Below are 23,723 nucleotides of genomic sequence, written 5' to 3' on the forward strand. Positions count from 1 at the left end.
GAGAGCGATATCGCATAAAACGGGGAATCCCAATAAATCCCGGCGGAAACGATAGTACACATACCCACGCCAACAAGGACTACTCTCGTCGTTGTCGTCGATCGCCGTCACCCTTAGCTCGCATCGGGAGCGATTAAAATCTTCAAATTAAAAGGCAATCCCTTAAAGGACGTGACGCACGCGACGTCGCCTCCGCTGTGTGCGGCCGCATCAGGGGGACGGGGAACCCCCGAAAAAATCAAAGGCCGGTGCATGCACTCGGGAGAACGACGACGCATAAAATCGATGCGCCGTCGTCGAAAATTGACTTGGGCCGCGAAAAAAAGGGGGACATCGCGCAGCGCCGGCGATCCGTCAAAAAAGCATCCCCCGAGCGCATAGCGTATGCGGCGCTAGTCCGCAGGGGGTGCGCAGTCGGCGGGAGAGTCAGGGAGGGGGTCGGCGGGGGTAATACGGGAACGGGGTGGTGGTGGTCGCGAGACTCGCGAGAGGAGAAGCGAGTAGGGGAGTGTGCTCGTCTGCGCAGAGATGGAAGGCAGGCGCGCAGCAGCGTGGAGGCGCTGCAGTCGAGGGACAGTGTCGCGCCGCGCCGCCAGGACATCATCCCCGTTGCAGCAGCAGCAGCCTACTGCATCCATCCGTCTCATTCGCCTACTTCTCTTTCCGTCTACTTGCAGCTCTGCATCCTTCTCTCTCTCGTTCGCCTAATCTTTTCTCTCTCTCTATCTCACGTCTAGTCCGTCTCTCTGTGCGCGAGCCGTGTCGCGCTTTCTACCACGTCAAAGAGAGAGAGAGAGAGAGAGAGATAGAGAGCCGCCCACGCATGTGCGCGTCTTGAGCCGCCCTTCTCTCAGCAGCAGCAGCAACCCAGGTTACCAGCCGTCAGCTGTGCATATTCACGCCGCCGCCGCCGACGCACCTGCTCTGCCAGCGCCCATACGAGCGAGAGAGCCGCCCACGCACGCATCCTCGGCCAGTGCTGTAATTACGTAAAGCCAGTGCGGGCGCGCGGCGATAAATTTTTCAGTGCTCAGAACATAGGATACTTCGTGAGAGAGATTGGCGGGCGAAGTTTGCTCTCCGTCTGTGGTGCGGGAGAGAAAGAAAAGAGACAGTATTGCACGGCCTAACCCTACTCTCTCGCGAGCGAGTGTGTTCGTGCTATGAGTCGAGCTGCCGCAATCGAGACTACCGCCGCCGCCGAACCGGACATCGACTGCGTCCTCCTCCAACACCAGTTCTGAGAGCAAGTGCGACAGCTTCGCGAGTGAGAGAGACGGGGAGAGACCAGTCGCCGCAGGCAGCGCTGCGATCGCGCATAGTCGCTGCTCCACGCCGCCGCCGCCACCGGGCCGGGAGTGGGAGCGAGAGGAGAAGAGCCGAGTGTAAAAGAGAGAGAGAGAGAGCAACGTATAGCCATAGTGTGCGCAGTGGGGACGACTGGACTGCCGCCGCCGCCGCCGCCGAACAGCGAAGCGAATGCCGCGCGCGAGTGGAGGGAAGAGATACACGCTCGCTCGCTCCGTCCTCGTTTCTCGCTGTTGGCTGCTCCGCCGCGCGCCGCTACCGCCGCCGCCGTCAGTCCGCCTGTGCAGCCCGTGAACGTCGTGTGTCTGTCTCTCGACCGTCAGTGCGCGCGTTCGTTCTCTCAGTCCGACAGTACAGAGCCAGTCAAGCATCTTTTTAACTCGACTCTTGTTGTCTCTTTATCTTCTCACACACACCCACACACACACACATCCGCCCGCACACATCCACATCCACACCCACACAGATCAACGCTGCACGTGTAACGTCGTCGTCGTCGCCGTAGTCGTCGTCGTCGTCGTCGTCGTCGTCGCAGCCAGGCGCAGTCCGAGAGAACGCAGATAAAGGCAGCCAGTGAGTTTTGTTGTTTCCTGCTGAGGAGAATCAGCAGCAGCAGCAGTCTGTTTTTCAAGTAAAACATTACTTCTGAAAAAAAAAAAAAGAAAAACAGTTCCAACGCGCTCTCAGCTTAGCCCTCCCCCCGATTCCCCGAGCGCCGCCGCAGTCGACCGACAGTTTTCCTCGTGTTTCGTTCTATACGTATGCGCGCATACATATGTAGAGCTGTCGACGTGCAAACACTGACAGCCTAATATCGATATTCCGAGAGTGTGTCTCGTCAGTAATTGACAAGAGAAGCGCGCGAGTGTTGTATTGAGTTGGTTCATTTGACAAGTGCATTGATCGTAAATATATATACGAGAGTATATTGTGTGCCGCCGCATCGACGGAAAACATTCACGTGCGGAGAGTCAATAGGAGTATCTCTCTCCTCTTTCTCTCTGTGTTGTACCAACCGCATCATCGACAGCAGCAGCAACAGCCACGCGACTTCCATCGAGTAGCAGCAGCCTAACCTCTAGCAGCGCGCTGACCGATATTATCCCGGACAGAGAGAGATCGTGGCCGACTTTTCGGCTTTCTTCTTCTTCCTCGGCGAAGCCAAGGTATTTATACGTTTGATTCTATATACGCTTCTTGTCTATAAATACTTTATACCTCTACCAGCGATCAGCGATGGCCGATGCGCGAGCGAGGGGCTTATCTATGCGGGCACCTCGCTCGCGCGTTGCTTCTCTCTTCTTTTCGTCCCGTCCACGCCTCTTATCACCGCTCGAAGGTGAACACGGCGCGGCGCGTGTTTTTTTTTCAGCTGCGCGCTCCTCCTCTCTTTGTGTGCGAGAGCGCGGGGGTGACGTCAGCCGCGTACACGCCACACTCGCGCCGTAACGCGAGAACCGGCGGCGCATTAACGGCCGGAGAGAGAGAGAGAGAGAGAGAGAGAGAGAGAGAGAGAGAGAGAGAGAGAGAGAGAGAGAGAAAGAGAGATAGAGAGGCGGACGGACGTGGAACGGAGTGGAGCAGCGCTGCACAGCTAGAGAGAGAGAGAGAGAAAAGAGAAACCGGCGGCTGGCTGGCCGGCAGTTTGCTCTGTCGTAACCTCGAAATCGAAACCTCGTGATCTTTCTATCTCTCTCTTTCGCGCGCGGGCGCTAGGCGATCGATTGACTCGTGCATGTGTGTGCGCGAGCAAACTTGCATGCACGCCGCCGCCGCACGAACGCGGTCAGACTCCGTTACGCTCCGAAGATTGCCTCCAGTTTCGTGTGCGCGAAGCGAGTCGGGCTGCGTGTACGTGTGTGCGGTATTATGCGAGCGAAAAACGGAGAGAGACAGAGAGAAAGAGAGAAAAGGGAAGTAAAAAGACAGAGAGAGGTAGACAGATACGCCGATGACATAACGATCCGATAACGAAAACGAACGACAGCTGGCTGAGCCTCTCTGTCTATCGCTCTTTCCCCGCGTAGACGTGCTTTTTTCTCTCTCTCTCTCTCTCTCTCTCTCTTGTTGCCGGCACTCGCTCCTTGTTTTTCTTTTACTTCGCGCCCATTGCAGGCGCGAAAAGCCCGTCGCTCGGAGAGTTCGAATGGGCCGGCGTAATTGCGCGCATGAAAATCCGAGCGCGAGAGAATGTCACGCGCCAGGGCGATAAGTTTTTGCGCCACTCCGCACATATAACGCGAACGCTTTTGATTCTCGCGACGGACACAGATTATACTCCTGTCTCTCATTTGGTTTCGCGACTTGTGCAATGCTGTGAAATCCGACTGAAAAACTCGCGCACAAACTCGATGCAAGGAAGAAAAGTTCATAACACGACTGTGTCGAAATTACACGGCTAATAAATAGATGAAATAATTTTTCTCGATTACCTTCCTATAACCGAGCATTGAAATGCTAATTTATTCCGTCGATGTGTTTCCCGTGCACACGTTGCCGCATGTATAATATATACACGCGTTCGCGTTTCGGAGGTATACGTTTGACGTTTCATTTCTGTTTACAAAAAGCCCGCGCTGCTGCGCGCATTTATGGACCGGCGTCTAAAATACGACGCGATTACGAATAATTATGGCTATGCTACAATCAGCTGCTGTTACTTTTTCGGCGATGACGTTACATTATAACGCGTTACGTAATCCCGCATATGTGCGAAGTGGTTTTAACGGGCCGACCTATACAATGCGGAGAAGGAAATCGTCATATTTTTACGATCGGTTTTATTTCTCTCTTGCATACGTCGCCGAAAAACTCTCGATTCTCTTTCTCTCTTATCGAGAAACTTCATACAGTCGCGCGATGCCGAGTCTTTTTTAAGATAATACTTTACTCAATTTAGTATCTTATCCGGGCCGTAGCTTGACAAAACATGTTTTTCATTTTTGGGCATGCTTTCTCGCGCCGACAGGATTTTTAGCATATTTACACACTGTCATTTCTTCGAATCTTTTTCTATACCGCGTATTCTATTTTACAAACCCTCGTATTCACGCAGAGTACGTTTTAATCCCGCCAAGTGTGTGTAACGTTCGTCCGTTTAATAAACTCATTTTGTGCGACGCACAAATTGTACGCGCTGAGCGATTATGCCCTGATGTACACAATTTACGCATATTTCGAGGGAGAAGATACCGATGGTAATTCAGTGCGATGATTTATTTAATTGCTGTGCGTGATATTTTCTCCGTCGCAAAATTATTAACTTATAACCACGATCTCTCTCTCTCTCTCTCTCTCTCTTTCTTTCTCTCTCCCTGGATTTTCCCCGCGAAAATCCACACGCGAGAGCGCTCAATTTTTAAGCTCCATCATAAAATTCAAATATCCCCGTCTCGCTGCGCCAGCTAATCCCAAAGCTGTACAGAGAGAGAGAGAGAGAGAGAGAGAGAGAGAGAGAGAGAGAGAGAGAGAGAGAGAGAGAGAGAGAGAGAGAGAGCGCGTTCGAAAATTGCGTGGGCACCGCAATCGCTATTACGTAAAACTTCTTCTGCCGTCGCTGCTGCTGTTGCTGCCGGGCGGGAATTTATCAGGCGAAAAAGAAAAGTTTCGGAGATCTATCTCTCTCTCTCTCTCTCTCTCTCTCTCTCTCTCTCTCTCTCAGTGCGATGGCGGAGGCGATGCTCGCGAATGCAAAATATTCATGGGCTACTTTGAAATTAATCCCCGCGTGCATGGAATTTATCGATTTGGAAGTTGCGTTGTGTGTACGTTCGCGGCTCGCATTGCATATTTATACTGGCACTTTCGGCCACGTTAAATATTCATTCAAAACAAGACACGTGTTACCGCGTGCGCGAAAGAGAGATAGAGTGAGAGGGAAGTGTAGCAGACGTCTATGCACAATTCGATTTATCCCGCATTTAACCGGTTATGTTTTTCGGGCTCGCTTTCCGTGCGCGCTGTACATAAAGCGTTCGCGTTCGACGCCCTCCTCCTCCTCCTCGCGCGCGTTGAGCGGAGGTAAATAATGGGGAGTTCACTTTTTGAATGTTAATAATGCGAGCGACGACGTAACACACTGGGCCGCGTGCATAAATCATTGTTGTTTTTCCAGAGAGAAAGGAGGAATTAATTGCCAACGTTTCGCCTGCGACTGTCCGTCTGGGCTGTAAAATATTCACGACTGTTATAGCGCGTGAGTGTGAGACTTTTTTGAGAAGACTTTTTTCGAGGTCTTTCAAAATCCTCGATTATTTTGGCCTAGTATTTCCTATTATTCGTTACGAACAAAATACGATAAATCCTGCAGAGCAGCGTATACGCGCTTAAATCCGCACGGCAACAACAGCGAGGCACACAATGTAAAATCTTGCGCAACTCTCCGCGACCGAGTAGAAAAACCCGACGACACACAAGTGCATAAAGTTTTTCCGGCTGCAGCAGCAGAGCGCGGTATAAGTGTAACGCGAAATTCACTTAGTTCTCGTGAGCTGGCAACTTCCTCGCTCCTTTTTCACGTGTATGCAGTCCGTATACAGAGTGTCCGCTGCGCGCGTAAAAAGACGACGACTAAAAAGAAGGAGATAGAGAATCGGCAACGCAGCACACAGCGAACTAGAGAGAGAGCCGCTCTGTTGTCAAGAGAGCTAGTGCGCCTTATCGCGTTATCTCTCGCTATATAGCACAGGGTAATCCCCTTGCCGCTGGCAGTGTCGATTCCGTGCCCCGAGTCCCGCGCTACGGATTCCGAATACCCGATGCGATCGTGTGTGCATGACAATCCTGATTATCGACTTATTCCGATTTCCCGCTGCTGACGACGGTGTAGGGCCTCTCGCTTGCGATCACCTGCTGATGAATTTCCGCACTCGTGTCAGTGAGATGTTTTTTTTCGAAATCGACATTTTTGTACTCGGCTCTCCGCGGGAGAGAGAAAAATACAATGCGCGCATGAATAGCGTTAAATATTCATGCCGGAATGCGGAGAGAAACCCGAGTGTGTTTACATTAGCTCGCGGCAGGTATTTATAGACAATGGTTACGTGAATAAATTATGCCATTCAAATTATTCCCGATTTCGCAACGAATCGCGCGGCTAACCAATCGATTTCAAACAATATGAATTATTGTATGCATATCTTGAGTAATCACTCCTATACACACACTCTCCGTTCTTCGCACCTATATCGTCGCGCTATCTGTCGATATCTTTTTCTCCTAGTTTTCACGCGAAAGCCGACAGTTTCACTCCATCAACCCACACACTCACTGACGCATTTAAAAGCTTTATTATGACATACCGATCGCTGCGACTATATCAGGTGTATGTACAAACAAAAAACTTGTTTACGCAACGCAACGCGTTGCCCTTTACTATATCTCTCTCGTAGCGAAGCAAAAAACGCGTCGGCTAAAAATAACTCCGTTTTTTAATCCTCGCGTTGAAAAAAAAGCACCGCGCGCCGATAATTCGCTACAGTAGTGTTTGCAAAAAAAATCTCGCGCCAAAGCTCGTTGAAAAATCAATTTCCCCGCGCGCGATTCGCGCATAATTCGCGCTCACCGCCGGGCACGAAAAACAATCTCGCTCTCTCGCCATATTCGAAAATTTAAAAAAAAGAGAAGGGGTCCATTTTTTCATTACTCCCGAAGCTTTGGGGCATAAAGCCGTCAAGGAAATTTCCCTGCGCAGAGAGAGAGAGAGAGAGAGAGAAAGAGAGAGAGAGAGAGAGAGAGAAAGAGAGAGAGAGAGAGAGAGAGAAAGAGAGAGAGAGAGAGAGAGAGAGAGAGAGAGAGAGAGAGAGAGAGAGAGAGCGAGCTCCGATGCCCGGGCGAAAAACAGAATGCGAATATCTCCATTATCATTTCCCGAGAGTAGAGCACGGAGTGAGCCCTTCCGCTTGATTTACACCGGCCGTTTTGTTCATGATATGGAATTTTGATACGTTTATGGAGCGACACGCCGACGTCGTTCCTTCTGGTTTGGACGGATGCGTTATTGCGTTGCGTATGTGTGTGTGTGTGCCCCCCTCCTATAGCTCACGACTCACATACTGCTTTTTTTACTCTCTTGCCAACGCGCGCACACTGCTCTGGAATGATCATTCAATAACCAGTGACGATTCGCTGTAGCGCGCACGACGCGGCGAGAGGAATTTTTTCCTATTTGGAAAATAAAAAATATACAGCCCCGCATATATGCATACGTGGGAGAGAGAGATAGAGCAGCTTACTGGGTCACGCGCGCGCGTTTGACGCGTTCGTGTTCGGATTGTTTTTCTGCTGCTGGCTTGTTTTTTCGTCGCCGGATGAAACATGGCAGCGGAGCAGCTTCGAAATCTGTTGGCTCGCCTCTGTGCGCGCATATAGTTATACGCGTGTGTCCTGCGAGAGAGAGAGAGAGAGAGAGAGAGAGAGAGAGAGAGAGCGGGAGGAAAGGGATCCGCTCTCTTTCTCTCTCCTTTCGTGAGTTACGAGCCTTAAATATTGCATTAGGAAGCGCAGTATTTTCGTCCGGATTTTCTTTGTGCCGGTGTGTCGACACCGAGAGCCGATATCTCTTTCCCTCTACAAAGCAGCTGCAGGAACGTTGTATGAATTTTCAAGGCGTTTGCAAAATTGAATCTCGCCGCGGGTCTGGCTGCAGTGCGCTATTATAGCTCCGAATGTGAACGGCGATACTTGCATAAATCCGCCGCACAGCCGGTGCTGTATACGTTATGTAGCTTCAGGAGAGATAAAAGCTTGTTTCCCTTTTAATGGGATTCGACTGCGCTCCGGTTGACTATCGAATCATGCGCAATTCAATAAAAATGCTCTCCGCGGTGTAGCCTTAATATCGAAAGTAAACAGCCGCGCGCGATGAAAAATCGCTGTTTACCCGCAACTTTTTTCCGCGATAAATATTTTACAGACTCTCGATAGCAGATTTTTATTTCAAATCGCAATGTTTGCTTTGAATCTCGTTCCACGCTTCATCCACGTACTTGATTATTCTCCGCGAATATCTCTTGTTCGGCGAACACGACTCGATTTCCATGATAAAAAGAGAATATAAAAAACGACAGTGTTTCAATGCGACGTAGGCGTGTGTGTCTGCTCCACAATCTCCACATCAATGGCCGCGGTGCTCTTCGTCGTGATTCGTGACACACATGTACGATCGCGTAGTGTGTCCGCCGCGAGAATCGGCAATGAATCGAGAACGATTTCCCACTGAATGAGCCGCCGCCGCCGTAATTCGCACTCGCTTCTGCACAAGGTCGTCTCTCTCTCTCTCTCTCTCTCTCTCTCTCTCTCTCTCTGCTCTTTTTCCGCAACGGCACTGCAGCAGTCGCTCGCCCTTTGTTGGCGCTCGAGCGCGCGGAAGCGGTTGCGACCTCGTGTTGCGCCGCTCTCGCGGTGAGCTTCTTTTGTGCGGCTGCATCGCTCGACAGATCGACTCCGTAGAAGAGAACCGCGCGGGCGTAAACACGCTCCCGTGGCCGGAAAGTGATGACGCGCTTTTCAAAAGCGCTTACCCTCTATTTTGACGGATTATTAAATTCGTGCAGACGCGCTCGATTAAAACACTTCCTAGAGCGATTCTTCTAAATCCTCTAATCTCTCTCGTCGTGCGTCTTATGGAGAGCAGAATAATCCATATACGTTATCGCGTTATCGGTGTATCAGAGAGCGGCAAACATCGCGCGCGTTCCCGTGCGGTGAACTCGGCCATTCCAGCCTTTCGGTTATCCCGAGAGAGTCGTAGACGGAGGCCACCCAGGCCGGCATCGCATCCTAGGCTCGCCAAGATCTCGGCCGAAAACGGTATGCGCTAAATGCTCCGTCCGTCTGTCTCTCGCCGCCCGAAGCATCGGTGCAGTAGCATCAGTCGGCGATTTCTCCGTCGCTGCGTGCCGGGCGAGCGCGAGCGCATTCTTATACCCATCTGCCTGCCTCCTCGTTTTTTTCACGGTCTTTGCCTGACACGGATGCTTGACTCGCGCGTCGTCGTCGTCTCTCTCTCTCTCTCTCTCTCTCTCTCTGTGATGCTCACCGCGCGAGAGTATGTATCGTGTACGCAATGAATTACTTACCAAGCCGATGCCATTCTCTTTTCATTCGTGAATTAGCGGGCGTGTCGGCCGGAGCGCTCGGCTGCGCAGAAAAAAAACGCTGTTGCGTGTGTGTAACGTCGTGGCTGGTTGGAGAATCGATTTGGATCGACAAGATAGTTGAGTTTTGCGCAACTGGCGCACTGCTCTTAATTCTATAATCACAGAGAAAGTTTCTTCTTCTTTTTTTCCTCGGTAATTCTGATTTGATAACAACGTGGTGGAGCAGCGTGTTAGCAATTTAGCATTCGACGAGTCGGAGCACGGAGGATGACGAAAGCCGCCAATCATCGTCGTGTAGCAGGTGGCATCATAAAATCTCATCTCAGCTCTAGATCGGAATCAATCGTGAAGAGAGCGGAGCAGTCAAAGCTCTTTCAGCGGCGAAAAAACGCCAATCATTATACATCCGAGAGCGATGCGGTACGTCGCCTGCGTACGATACACACACGGGCTGGTATAGTAGCGGCGCGCCGTACATAAATACGAAAAATCCCATTTACGGAGCGCGCGCGCGCACAGAGGGCAATATCGCGCGCTCGCGCTTTCCTGACTCATGATTTATAGATGACGTAATCGTGTTACCGCGGCGGCGGCGGCTCTGCCTTTATTTCACTCGCACGACGACGACGACGCATCTCCTCGCGCGCGTCTAATCTACGCGTTTATAATCCTCTATAACCGTCGAGTAGCAGCGAAGACATGTCTCTCGAAAGGGCGCGTCGTCGCCTGTGTGATGCGCTGCTCTCCGTGTACAAAGAGCGAGAGAGACTCGTGGGTGCGGGGGCCGCGACTGTACCGCTGTGTGTATACCGACTGGACCATTTTATGCGCCATTAAACCTTTCCGTCCCGCTGCCGTGCTTTTCCGCGGACGCGTCTCGAGACGATGAAAAATAAAAGGAGGAAGATCACGCGCCGCGCGAGCGGGAGAGGAAATACAAGGGGAGAGAGAGGACCGGTTCGCGCGTGTGATTATTCAGCGGCGGCGGTGGTGGTGGCGGCTTTTTTCGCCTTATTGTTTCTCGCCCGCTAGCGCGGCAGTCGGACCCTCGAGGAGAGTACTTCTTCTCTCCCGCTCTCTCCGTGAGGGAATTATGCAAAGGCACCGGTTAACCCTTTCCCGAGACGAGGGCGTAGATTTTGTAAGGTCTAACGAATGATTGTAATCTGCGCGCGTGTAATGAAAGGTTTCACCGGAGAAAAGGAGAGAGCACGGGCAAACAAATTCCTTCTTACGAGAATCTAAGCGTCTTCTGCTTGTACAGTGTATATTGGAATTCACAATTGCCTTCCTCTCTCGCTCGCTCGCTGATGTATGTACCGGAAATTCTGAAAAGGAGCTGCCTCTCTCGTGCGCGCGAGCGAGCTGTACGCTTGAAAAACTGCGCGTTCTTCCGAGAAAAATGCACGATAAATTAGGAATTCACTGTGTAAGGCGAAAAAAGAAGGCGGAATATGCGCTGCCACTCTGGAAATAACACCGCGACACGTAGTATATCCTCTTAGCTCATCAATATTTAAACACTTCCGGCTACGCTATACCGAAGTTTTCACCTCCTGCAGTAATTAGACACAATTCACATCGCGTACGTGTGTGTGTATGTAGGAGAAGCAGCATCTCGCGCAGCGTAACGCGCAAAGAATCACGAGCCGACGAGTCAAAGAAACGAGGTTGAGATTTTATCCGGAGCCGCCGCGATCGTCGTCTCTCTGCCGCCGCACATGTAACGTGCGTATTTAACGCGAGCGAGCCGAGTGGGAGAGGCGCGCGCGCGCACTCGAGGAGGAGCAAAAAATATTGCAGTTCGTCTGTGCGTATGTGTGTGCAGAAGAAGCCGGATGACTTCACTGCGCGGCATTACGTAACCCCAGCGGCGGCGGCGGTGAGACTCGGACGCCACCCGAGAGAGAAAGAAACCGACGGCGGAATGCGCTCGACCTTTACTTTATAATACCGTATACACACACACCGGGGAGACGTGTTTCTACGAGAGATTAACATATGAATGCACGCATTGCGTGCGCTGCGGATATAATTTAACGGTGCTTTGCACGGCTGCTCGTTTTTGCACGCTAGTGTGCGTATGTTATTGTTGTTAAATGTACGTGAAGGATGGCGCAGGTTCCGTCGATTCTCGTGAAATCCGAAGCTGTTTGCCTGCGCGATATCGCCTTCTTCCTCGAGGTGGATGCGGTAGATTAGTCATAGTCGCGGAGAAAGTGATTATGTTTACGAAGGAAAAGCTGTTATATAGCGTGCGTGGCGGAATTATACGCGAGTTATTTTTAGACAGTGAAAAATCGCCACTACGAAGATACATCGTCATGCCTTTTTACATCGCGATGCTGCTTCTGCTGAATTCATTTTCAACCAGTGACGCAATTTTCGCGTCTTTGTTAGTTCTCGGAACTCGCACTGCTATATGCGGAGAGACAGTTTACGATCGGAAACGTGTGTGTACACGCATGAGCTTGCATCACACGACGTTCCTCCTCCTTTTTTTCATCCGGATTTATCAAACCGCGATGAGAGAGGCTATTATAAATTGTAATCAGCGATGAAATTGCGCGTAGATCCTGCGCGGTGAATTGTACAGCATCAATTAAAACAAGCGACTTTTTCTCATCGTTTCGAAAACAATGTAGAGCACTCTAGCAAAAACCGCCAGAAACTCTGCTGACGTTGCGCAACAACGACTGTACAGTGTACACTCCTCCTCCCCCCTGCGGCATTGCAGAGAATTGAGGCACGCCGATGACGCAGTGTGCAAAAAGCCGAGCGTGAATTTCAGTTCTATCAGGCGCTAGCTCGAGGACTTGGAAGAATCACACTGGTGGTGAGGTAGTGTGTGGGCGCGCATTCTCTCGCGCGTAGGTGGCACACACATACAGCGGCGTAACCTCTGCTCTCTAGTAGCAGCCTCTCTAGGAGTTTAAGTGGTGAGAAGCAATTAGTGCCGCCTCGGGAACGCGTTACAAATCCAGCGGAAACGCGAAGGACAGAGAGCCAACCAGCGCCCGACGGCACACGGCTGCTGATGCAGTGCAAAGGCGTGGAATTCCGCGCGAGTTGCGCTTGATCTTGGTTCGATTTTTTTCGGATTTAATTGAATGCCGGAAAAGCCTCCGTTTGGGAATTGGATATCGATTTTTGGGTGACGACGCGAATCGTGTACTTTTGTAAAAGGTTATTATTACCAGGCCGGTAACAATGGCGAGGAAATATTAACGAGGCGGTTTTCTGTGATGAGACTTATCGCCACGCGTAATAACCTGTCATACATCGATTACCTCGTTCATTAAAGAAAAAAAGATCGTGCGGTCCAAGCAGCGAGTTTACGTAATTGAACACAATGAGAGTGTCCCATTGTACGGCGCTATTTACTAGTTTTCCTCGACTCATTACGATATCTATTATTATTCTAATATGGTCACGAGCAGCTAAGGCGACGTCGGAAATAAAAAAAAAACGACGATGCATCATTGCTTCCAAACGGCGATTACGCAGAGCAGCGCTGTTGTTCGGAAAAGGAGAGCGAGGGAAAAAATCAAATTAGTCGTGAAACATCAGCGCAGTGTGCTGCACCCCGAGAGAGGAAGAACGTGTATTAATAACGCTGATGAACCGAACGCGTAATTTTATCGGACGCATTAAATTCGATTAAAAGAGCTCTGCACCTCCCTTCCCCTTCAACGACCGCATTTCGAAAATAAAAAAGCGGTAGCAGCCCGGGGCTGCAGCAGCAGAAGGACACAATTTATGCACCGCATCAGAGTGTGTGTGTGTGTGTGTGTGTGCAGCACGAGATATCTCGTTACGCAGAGACGACCACGGCGACGACGACGAGGCGAAATAAATTCTAATTTGCACGCTCCGCTCGGCTACTCTCGCTTCTTCAAAAAAGCCGGCCACGCTGTTCTCGCGTATAGCTGCGGGCAATTAAGCAAAGTGATTTCGAAAAGCTTTCGAAAATACTCGCTAGCCCAGCAGTGGTACTATCTCTCCCCCTCGGTCGTTTATTTTTCGGCGAGAGAGCTATATCCCAGCCACGACCAATGACGCAATCCGATGAATCATTCGCCGGGCGATATCGCGATGAAGTGTATGGCGAATAAAAAAAATAACGGCGGAGTATCAGCAACGACGACGGAACTGCACGCCCGTATGTACATAGGCACACGCGATGCGCTAATGCGCCTGTATAGCAGCGGACACTGGTGTTTGTAATAAAGCAAACGGCGACGGCGAGCGAGTACGATGACATTGTTTATGGTGGAAGGAGGAAGAGCGGCGAGGGCGCGAGTAGTTCCTGGGAGAGAGAGACGGGAATACAGAGGGGAGGAAGGAAGGGTATATACAAGCGCCGGACGAGACGCGCGACGAGGGGGGGAAGGTCGATTTCCCTGTCTTTCTCTGTATCTCTCCTCGCTTTGCTGCAGACTGTTTCTCTCTCTCTCTCTCTCTCTCTCTCGAAACTGGATTGGCCGTGACGCAGAGTTTCTGAAAGTTCGCCTTATACACACTGCTGACTGCTGATTTACGATTTACGAAGGATCGTAACTCCGATTCCGGGAAGGCGCGCGCGTTGTTGTCAGGCTCCCGCTAATCGATAAAGCGATGCTCACCCCACCAACGCTTTCGACTCGTTTCTTATTATATCGCGTGTGTGTATACACGTATACGGTTTTTAACACGCGTGCTGCAGTTTTCCGCTCTTTTCTGGCACCGAAAGAGAAAGTCCTCTTTCGGCGAGTAGGTGACACGGAATCGAATAAGATGCGCGACGCGAGCGAGAGATAGAGAGATGTGTACGTGAGAGCTTACGTAAGCGTTGTACGAGGCTTGCACACAAGAGTTCCTCGTTTACTTTGATGACTTTATGAGAGAAGACGCTATTTTCGAAGCAGCGCATGCAGGAGGAACGAAAATTCGAGCTAACGAGATTTTCAGTTGGGCATTCGGCGTCCCTTCTTTTGGAAACAAAAATTTAACAAGAAAAAAAGTCAAGCGGCAGCGATTCTTGACTTCGCGCGCGGCAACGAGGCCAGAGCCTCTCTCTCCGACTCTCCGCTGCTTGGTTAATGCTATTTTCAAGGGAAAACAGAGCTGCGCGCGGAAAGGAAGAAAAAGAGAGGCCGCTAGCTCGCGCGCGCGGCCCTCAATCAAAAAGATAAAGGTCCGGCGTCGTCACAGCAAACGAAATATACGGAGCTTTGCGCGAATCCCCTCTTCTCAGGAGTCGCGGCAGCTTTCTCTCTCGATTAGAGAGGGTAGGCTAGCTGTTGTCTTCCATCAGACGAAAAAGCGCAAGACGGCTCTTTTAATGCTTCGTTAAAACCGTCAAGCGTGGAACAGAGCTTTTTCGCGCGAATTTAAAAAAAAACGAGCGTCGGCAACTTCGATCTCGCTAAACACTCCCAGTAGCAGGCGCGAGTGAAAAAAAAATCGAACGAGGCAAGCACAACCCCCCGAGGTTAAAAAAACACCAATGAGCAGCAGCAATCGCCTCTCTCTCTCTCTCTCTCTCTCTCTCTCTCTCTCTCTCGCGCGCCCATTTCTTCGGCGCCGCTCTGTCGGTCTACTTCGCGCAATGGCGCCCAGCCGCACACACCTTTTCTCTCCCCCTTCTTCCTGCGCGCACTATATACACCGGTGTGCTCGACAATCGTCGTAGTCGTGAGTCACGCGCTCGCTCTCTCGGTAGCAGCAGCAGATATTCATCGGCGCGCTTATACTAGCCGCGGATCGATAGCTCGGCGTTATACTGCCGGCGAGAAAGCCCTACTGCACACACAGCCGACGACGTCTAACCTGAGCTACTGCAGTCTTTTTCTTCCACTACGTCTTCTTCTTCTTCTTCTGCCTCCTCCTCTTCTTCGCGTTCGCCGTTAGGTTCTGCAAGTGGAGCGAAGGCGAGTAGCCACTGCTGCATAATGGGTAGTCACGCCATCGTCGGGGGCCGTATTATACATGTGTGGCGCACGAGGGAACTATAGAGTAGTAGCACTGCTATGGACGCTTTAAAAAAAGCAGATTGCGTTTTCTTATTGCGCGCGGCCTTCTTCGAAAAATAATCGTGATTTTCGATTCCCTCTTGCTTATTCGACGTATCATACACCCACACAAGAGTATAAGTCCGCACAATCGTGATATTGTAATTCTGTATCGAATCCAATTTCGCGGACGGGAATGTAGGTCTCTCTCCGCCGCAGTTGCGCAATATCTTAATATTCATGTGTGTATACGCGAGCTTGATGGGTATGAAATGAAGCACGCACCGAGAGAGACGCCACTGTATAATATTGGATTTTTTTCAATCTCTGTATGGAGAGATGATTTTGAATTTTTTTCCCTGCGTGTGCCTTTGACGTGCAGCGTTGTAACCTGGACTTCATACCGTTTGAATTCGACCCAGCTCTATACAGTCGTGTATCGCGATAGAGAGAGATTCTCTCTTTTTTCCCCGCGAACAAAAACGTTTTTGCAATTAAAAACACAGTCACGCGCACCTTATCAAGCGAGCCATATTCCCTCGAAGAAGAACCGCGCGCGTGCAGAAAAGCCAGGCTATTATTCTAATCTTGAAAAATCATATAACCCACTTCTCGCGCGCGGCGACGGTGGCGGAAAATACGCATTAAAATAAATTCCGTCTCCGTCGCGATAAATTCCTTTATCTGCGCCGTAACTCCAACGGACACGTATGCCCGCGCGACGGCGACCTCGTACCTATGTATGAAATAATTTTTTACTCGCTCGCTCGCACGTGCATCATGTGCAATCTCTGAAAAGCGAATCTGAATGAAGAAGTATAGGAGAGGAGAGAGAAAGATCAGGAGGGGGCCTATATGCTACACGTGTGACGTGAATGCGTTATTCCCCCACAGTCTCGGGAAGGGTCGAGTGCACATTGGTCAAGAGTAAAACGAGCACTGGGGCGGTTGAGTCTCGTCGTGTCGGCGAAAATCACCGGCGTCTCTTTCTCAAAACAACGAAAACCCGCTCCCTCCTTCTGCGCATAAAGCGCATTATAAGCCTGTGTATACAGAGAGTCTCGAGGCCAGAAATACCGGCTAGCCGACGTCACTCGCGGCTCGCCTAATTTTAGCGACTCTCTGTCGGTTTCTCGTGGATAATAAAACGACGACGGTGTGGCAGTGCGGTATACTGACTAGAAAATCGATCGAGACTTGGCCGCACCAAAAATCGATTTTCGCGGAATGTGTGTACGTAGGTATAGTGCCAGGCGACGACGAAGATTGTCAAACTTGTGCCCCCGCTTTATTGGAGCATGAACTCGACGAGCCTAAAGCTCTTTCGCAAAGTCTCGTGGCGCGCGCGGGTGCCTCGTTTTAATTTTAGCCTCGGCTGCTGCTGCTGCCTGACACGGGGATGAGCGATTGCGTCTTCCTGCTTTCTCGAAGTTCGTAATTCCCGCGCTGGCCGATTTATAACGCAGCGGTAGCAGCGCATTGAAAACAAAAATCGCTACGCGTTGTATAACAACGCCGTCGAAACGTTTTCCTTTGGAAGAGTATAAATATACACACGGAGAGAGAGAGAGAGAGAGAGAGAGAGAGAGAGAGAGAGAGAGAGAGAGAGAGAGCTTGGCGAAGCCTTTATATAAATGTTTATCTGCGGCCTTATCCCTATAGCGCGTATCGCACTGTGTCTCTTTTTCCGGCAGTTTCGCGCCGCTGCAGCCGTTGACCCGACGCCGCCGCCTACGACGACACATATAACCTACAAATATTTCTCCTAGACCGTCCGTGCGCGCAATACGTCAGCGGTAATCCACGACTCTGACTTTTGTCGCGCACCTTCTCTCTCTCTCTCTCTCTCTCTCGGACACTTTTCCGTTTCCTCTTCTTTCTCCAACCTTTCTCCGCTCGCCGTCTCTCTCCGGCTTTTTGCCGGGTATACGTATACGAGCACACAAGCATCACTGGGTCGTCCGACGGCGGCGGGAATTTCGTAGCGCTTTTCAGCTATTTTTCATATTTCCAGAATGCCGAACTATCAGCTTTGTCTCGGCTGCAGCGCAGCTTTTTTTCCTCATTCGCATAACTCTCTCTCTCTCTCTCTCTCTCTCTCTCTCTCTCGCGGGTGTCTGTCTGTCTAGGATATTCATACAATGGAGCGCACAATTGCTCGCGCCATTCAGAATATTTTTCAAGCGCGCGCGGATCAAAGGCCTTTCAGTTTCACTTGTTTATCCGCGAGTGGCGTGAAATCCCCGTCGAGAGAGAATTATTCGCGTTATCGCACTCGAGAAATCGCTCGTTTTGATTATGCGTTATAAATTGACTTTGCGGAGAGATGCGATCGACGTGGCCCATTGTTTTAATTGCAAAATCGAGGGGAGAGAGAGAGAGAGAGAGAGGCCGAAATTTATACGCAACCGCGAAAACTCGGAAAGCCAATTTCGAAAGTCCGGCGAGCGCGAGATCCTAACCCAGAAAAGAGAGAGAGAGAGAGAGAGAGAGAGAGAGAGAGAGAGAGAGAGAGAGGGAGAAAGAGAGAGAGAGAGAGAGAGCAGTCCCGCACAATCCCCTGGCGCCGAGGTGCAGCGCGTATTTATCGCTTTAATTGAGCCCCGCGCGCAGTTACCCTCCTCTCCTTCCAAATCCCTTATCGATCTCCGAAGCGAAGCGCTTCGCTGCAAATACGAAAAAGTAGTTCGGAAGAAAAAGCCGTATATTACCTGTCTCTGGCCTTCTCTCTCCTGACTGGAAAATTCTGTGTGCGCTGGCGGGGGAAAATAGGGCGCGCGCGTATCTCTCCCACGAAAAGCTCTCGCTTATTCAGTTTGCTTGTTCCGCGTCGAAAAGACGCTCGGAGCTCCGAGTACTTTGCACGTTCCGCTAGGAGAGGGAGATACGTGTAGTACACATACACTCGTGTGGAAGTTGGATGCAGTCAGCCGATTTCTGACAGAGTCGAAGGAAATTGCACGTTCCGGCATAGTTTCGCGTGGCGCGTATGTATCGAGGGAGATAGCACTATATGTGTAGCTGAGCTCCCCCTTAGGTACACCCTGCGCATAACTGCCGTCGTCTGTACTCGTCCAGAGCAGATAACTGTTAATAGCTATTACGCGTGTGTGCTGCGCGCTGTATACGCGTTATACCTTGATGCTGCTACTCGACTCTCGCCGTCTCGGCTGTTCTGCGCAGAGCTACCGTAGCTGCTGCTCTGCTGCAGGCACTTGTGCACGGAGGATCACGTTCGCGTTCAAAGTCGCCGCCGCCGCGAGCGATCGGCCGGGCGAAATGTGCTCGCGCTTTCGCGTCGTTATATCGATCAAAGGGAAACCACCAGCAGCCAACGTCGTCTCGTGTTTCGGGCAAATTGAAGGCCACTCGAGAACCACTGCCGCCAGATTAAGTTGGGGCATGCTTTGGATTTTTTAGCGGAAAAAATGCGCCCCTCTCAGGTTTTTTATCTCTCTTGATAAGCTGCTTTCAAGGATTCGAATGGAGACGAAATTCCGCGAAGTTTTCCCCTCTTGATGATGATGATCGAGTAGCTCGGATTTCCTGGAATATTATAATCTAACGAGCGGGATTTTCCCGCCTTATCAATTATTACACCTGCACGAGAACAACCGCGAAGATGATTAACAAGTACGACAAAACAGCCGACGAGTAGAGTTTCCAGCTCTATGCAATGCAATTTGCAGGAAAAACTCAAAATTAGCGAAGAAGAGCAGCAAGCAGAGCCGAGCGCGGGCGGGCATTAAGCCGGATGAATTATGTTGCGGATAGAGCTAAACTACCTCGCGAATCGCCGGGCGCGTTATTACAACGAGGCTACTATTATACACAGTATATACACTGCGCATCGTCCTAGTCGCGCGAGGACAAAGAGCAACAGTGTCGCGCAGCGCATAGCGATAAAATAGTTTTAGCCGCCGCTGCTGATAAAGCGCTGTTAATCATGGGCTATTTGCAGAACTTGTTTGATCGCCCGGTTAATGATGGCCCCGGGAACATCGATGCGCGATCGATTCTCCCCGCGTCGAACAACGGCTCATATTTATCTTTATAAATTATATTCGAGAGGGACTGCCGCTGTCAGATCATCTGACGCGTTTAACGTGGTTGCCTCGATGTATGCATAATGAGGAAGGGGTTATTTATTGCCTTTACACGCGCGCGAGTATCTCGCTATTGTTATGGATCGCATTGCGATGTTCGGATCTTCGATATCGTACATGATGGAGTTTTGCAACGCAATAAGGGGGTAGATCAACCCTTTTATCCGCTCGATAACCACCTTAGCTCGGAGGAAATTAGTAGCTCTCGCTCTCCGCCGCCGGGTTAAAGTCGGTTGAATTATCGGCGCGGTTACGTGCGCGGATTCTCGGCGAAATTTCCAGCCGCTTGCGCGCGCGCAAAGCCAACTCTATTTATAGCCTGTAAGTGATTAGATGTCGGAAAAAGAAGAGCCAGCGGTACTGCGGTACCTTCTCCTTGACCTCAAAAACGAAAGCGAGCTTCGCGCCGGCAACTTGGTATCTTCTGTGCTACGACTTTATCTCTCCCTTGTAAAAATCGGGACGATGCATCGAGAGAAAAACGTCTGCTGCAGCACGAGAGCGTCGAGAGGAAAACAGAGCCGGATCGCAGACGATCCGTGAAATCCTATCGGGCCAACGATAAACGAGAATGGAAGAGAGCGCATGAATGAGCGAATGAATTCATTAAATGCATGAACGAGCAACGTAAACGCCGTTCGATGCAGAGAGAGAGAGAGAGAGAGAGAGAGAGCCACGCCTCTGCTGCTTTGTCCGTGTGTTGCGTGGGTGGGAGCGGAGATAGAGATTCGCGGTGTTATTTTCATATCTGCGCCGGGGATTGGTCGGAATCGACGGAAGGAAATTCGAGTTTTGGTAAGCGGATTCGTTTGGAAATTTGATTTTTTTTGTTCGCGAAAACGACGACGGTACGATCTTGTAAAAATCTCTCGCCTCGTGATCGAGGATGATGAATGTTGTTTTATTGGAAGCGCGTCCGAGAGCAAAATGGTAATTTGTTATTCGAGAGCCCGGGCTGTAGATACTTCGTGCCCGCGTGTGTTATTCGGCCGGTGATTGATGGGCCGGTGCCGCACAATTATTCGAGAGATGATGGCAAAACGTAATGGCTCACGTGGCTTTACGACCAATTGCAATGTAAATTTTCTAAACAAAGCATCAGCGCGTCCAAGCACGCGCGTGTAAAAAAATGCGAAAAACGTGTGCGATGAAAGGTATTATTTTTAGCGTTGACGTAGCGGCAGCAGCGTGTAATCTTCGACGCTTCGCTACAACCACGGCCTATCGAAAATGGGTCAGCGAAGTCTCGCGTTCTAAAAACATCGCTGCATTAGCGTCGTTAGTAAGCTAGAGCAAATATTGAAACGCGAGCTTACATTACAAATAAAAACTCGAACCTGTACGCCATTGGATTCGAAAAGAGACAAAGCGAGCGTGTTTTACCTGGAGAAACATACTCCCGCTAAAAATAAGCGTATGTGTGCTTAAAAGGCCGTCGCGAAGACTTCGAAACCAGGCACACGCGGGGATACAGTGCCGAGAGAAAAAGACAAATAAAGAGAAATTGATACTCGCAACAGCAGAGGCCGAGAGGAAATTCGATTTCGTGCTCGGTTTGAATTTTCGTGCCCGGCAACGATGTCGCTGGACGAGAGCGTGTGTATATGTGTCCGTTCGTATAAATATCGCGGATAGTACGGGACAGCCGCAGTCGGTTATCGACGTTATTTCTCGTTATGCACTCGTTATACGCGTCTCGCCCCCCTCGACTGTGCGCTGGTGTTATTTCGCCGAGCTAACGAGCTTTCCTGGGGACTCTTGCCTAAGTGAATTATAGAAAACGGACAGAGAGAGAGAGAGAGAGAGAGAGAGAGAGAGAGAGAGAGAGAGAGAGCCTTGCCTGCGGCTTGTTTGCATCTCGAAGCTCTTATATATAGACAGCTCCGCGAGTGTTGTTCGGAAGATCGACGCGAGGCTGTTGCTGTTTACTAGCGGCAAGTTTCGCGCGCGAGTTAATTGTTTACCAGCGTAAGTGTACATTTCGCGAACAACAAAAGAGGTATTTTTCCACGCGCTCTCGGAAAATATTGTTATCTCTCTCCCGCCGATGAATGCGTGTTTGTCTCTCATTTCGTCCTCTCATCCGCGGTAGTCTCTAATAACAATACACATACAGCTTGCCCGAAGGGTGAATAGCGAAAAAAAGTCCGCCGCGCCGTACGGTTATTCCAAATTAATGACGCATCCTCTCTCGCGCTTTTTTGTTCCCTGTTACTCGGGAATAAACAAGTGTCGCTCGCGCTCGCGCGCGGAGCTGTTGATTGTTATTGCCATTATCTCGAGAGGATGCACCGATGGCGAGCGCCGCGCTTTTTTAAAAATGAAAAATAAAGAGCCGAGAGTAGCCGCACCGCGCGGAAAATTGGATGACGCGCTCGCGCCTTTTTTACGCTTTCCGGCCGTGAGCGCGAACAGAAACGATTGTTTATATAATTCTGCATAATTTGTCCGATACACGTACACACCGTCGATTCAGTGGGCAGACTACACAGTTTCTTTATGGAAACTCGTCGGCAACTAGCATTTCATATTTATGATCGTGTGATTTACCGCTCTTCTCTCCTCGTTCTCTCTCTCTCTCTCTCTCTCTCTCTCTCTCTCTCTGTTTGCCTATAACCTTGGCGGACTACATAGCACAGCTGAGAAAAAGTTTTCATTGCACTCGCGCTCGAAATAAAGCCAGCGCAACTTTTATTCACTCGCAGACTATGCGCATGAATATCAGCGCTTGTTACCGCGGAAAAATCGAGTCTATATGGAAGTGTGGGAAATCAGTTCATTATGTAGAGGATAATCGCGAAATTACACGACAAAAATATCCTTTTTCAATGCACAATGCTGCATACAACGATCTTTCGTTTTTCGACGCTCTCTCTCTCTCTCTCTCTCTCTCTCTCTCTCTCGCAGAATCGAGTTTTAATTCTCCGTGGAATTGCAAAACTATATACAAGAGAGAGAGAAAAAAGCTTGACATTTAAATCGAGCCGGCATTTTCGCGGTACTTTTCCGGCGGACCTATTCCAGCCCGTCTACGGACGACAATCGCCATTCTAATTATATTGGTCTATCGCTCGGAGCGGCGTATAGCTTCTTAATGACCGTGAGAACGTCTTTGTTGCCGCTCCTATACCGCCGCCAACGCCGCTGACGTAATTTCGTCGTTGCTGCTGCCGTATGTATAGAGCTGCTCACTCGTACACGCGTTATAACGTCTGTCTGTCGAGAGATGCAGCTATAGCCGCAGCAGCTGCTTTCCGATGCGATGCCTTTCCCAACTTTTTCGAGTGTGTGTGCGCTGACGTCGTATTACATGCGGGTGGCTCCAGAGCGACGGATATTTGCGTTCTCTACTCTATCCCCCCTCTCTCTACTTCTCTCTGTTTGTAAGATTGTGTGTAGTGGAGAACTTTGGGAAAATAATACTTTCACTCTGGGCAAACGCAAGTCGTGCTTTTGCGGATCGTTCAAAAGCGTGGGAAGCGTTTCGCAACGAGGCCTTTTGTGCGAAATGAGTTACGGCCCTCGAGTTTTATTTTATTTTTTTTTGCGCACCGTTTTCGAACGAGCGAAAAGTCACGTATACTGTAATTATAATATAGCATCTAGAACCAAAAATTGAAAGTCAGTTCGACTCGGTGTAATAAAAAGGCGAGTTCGTTCCGATCATCATCGGCTTATCGAGGCACTTTTATCGAGTAATACGAGCTTGGGGAATATTCAATGGCTCCGATAAGGCGCGTCTCTCTCTCTCTCTCTCTCTCTCTCTCTCTCTCTCTCGCGTGTATTGTTTGTTAGGGAGTACAGCGGCAGCGCCATGAAAGTCTTTTATGGCGCGTCGTATAAAAAATAGTGCGTTCCGTCTCTCCTTGATTGTCCATTCGTTCTTCATGGATATACGTATACACAGGCTACCGGCTGTACAGGCTTTTGTTCTCCGCCCGCCTTATTTTTTGCGCTCTCTGTTTATTTCCCTTCTTCCCGCGCGCCGATATTTGCATTATCGCGCGCCGATGAGACCCGCGAATTAATTTCACCCTCCTCCTCACCGGTGCGCCTTGATGAATTATGAAAAAAACACGAGAGAGCGTATAACGAGCAGCGATGGAGCTCTCTCTCTCTCTCTCTCTCTCTCTCTCTCTCTCTCTCTTTGTTTGTCCGGATGAGAATGAATTTTCGCAAGTTGGAAATTGTTACGGCATAATTACTTGGGAATTAAG

At 50.1% G+C, this 23,723-nt stretch overlaps 1 protein-coding gene across 19 annotated transcripts in view; it reads left to right on the forward strand.

Annotated features, from left to right (window-relative positions):
* The first annotated feature begins 576 nt into the window (after positions 1 to 576).
* Positions 577 to 23,723, forward strand: part of LOC100120957 (atrophin-1) — a 236,528-nt gene continuing 213,381 nt past the window's right edge. For 7 of the 19 annotated variants that reach the window (XM_031923157.2, XM_031923165.2, XM_031923166.2 and 4 more), the window contains exon 1: positions 577 to 2,474. The gene's annotated coding sequence lies outside the window, so the exon portion shown is untranslated. The remainder of the gene's footprint in view (positions 2,475 to 23,723) is intronic. The other 12 variants (XM_032596946.1, XM_031923162.1, XM_031923159.1 and 9 more) reach the window with 7 other exon arrangements.

Source organism: Nasonia vitripennis, chromosome 2, assembly GCF_009193385.2.
Source record: "Nasonia vitripennis strain AsymCx chromosome 2, Nvit_psr_1.1, whole genome shotgun sequence".
NCBI lineage: Eukaryota > Metazoa > Arthropoda > Insecta > Hymenoptera > Pteromalidae > Nasonia > Nasonia vitripennis.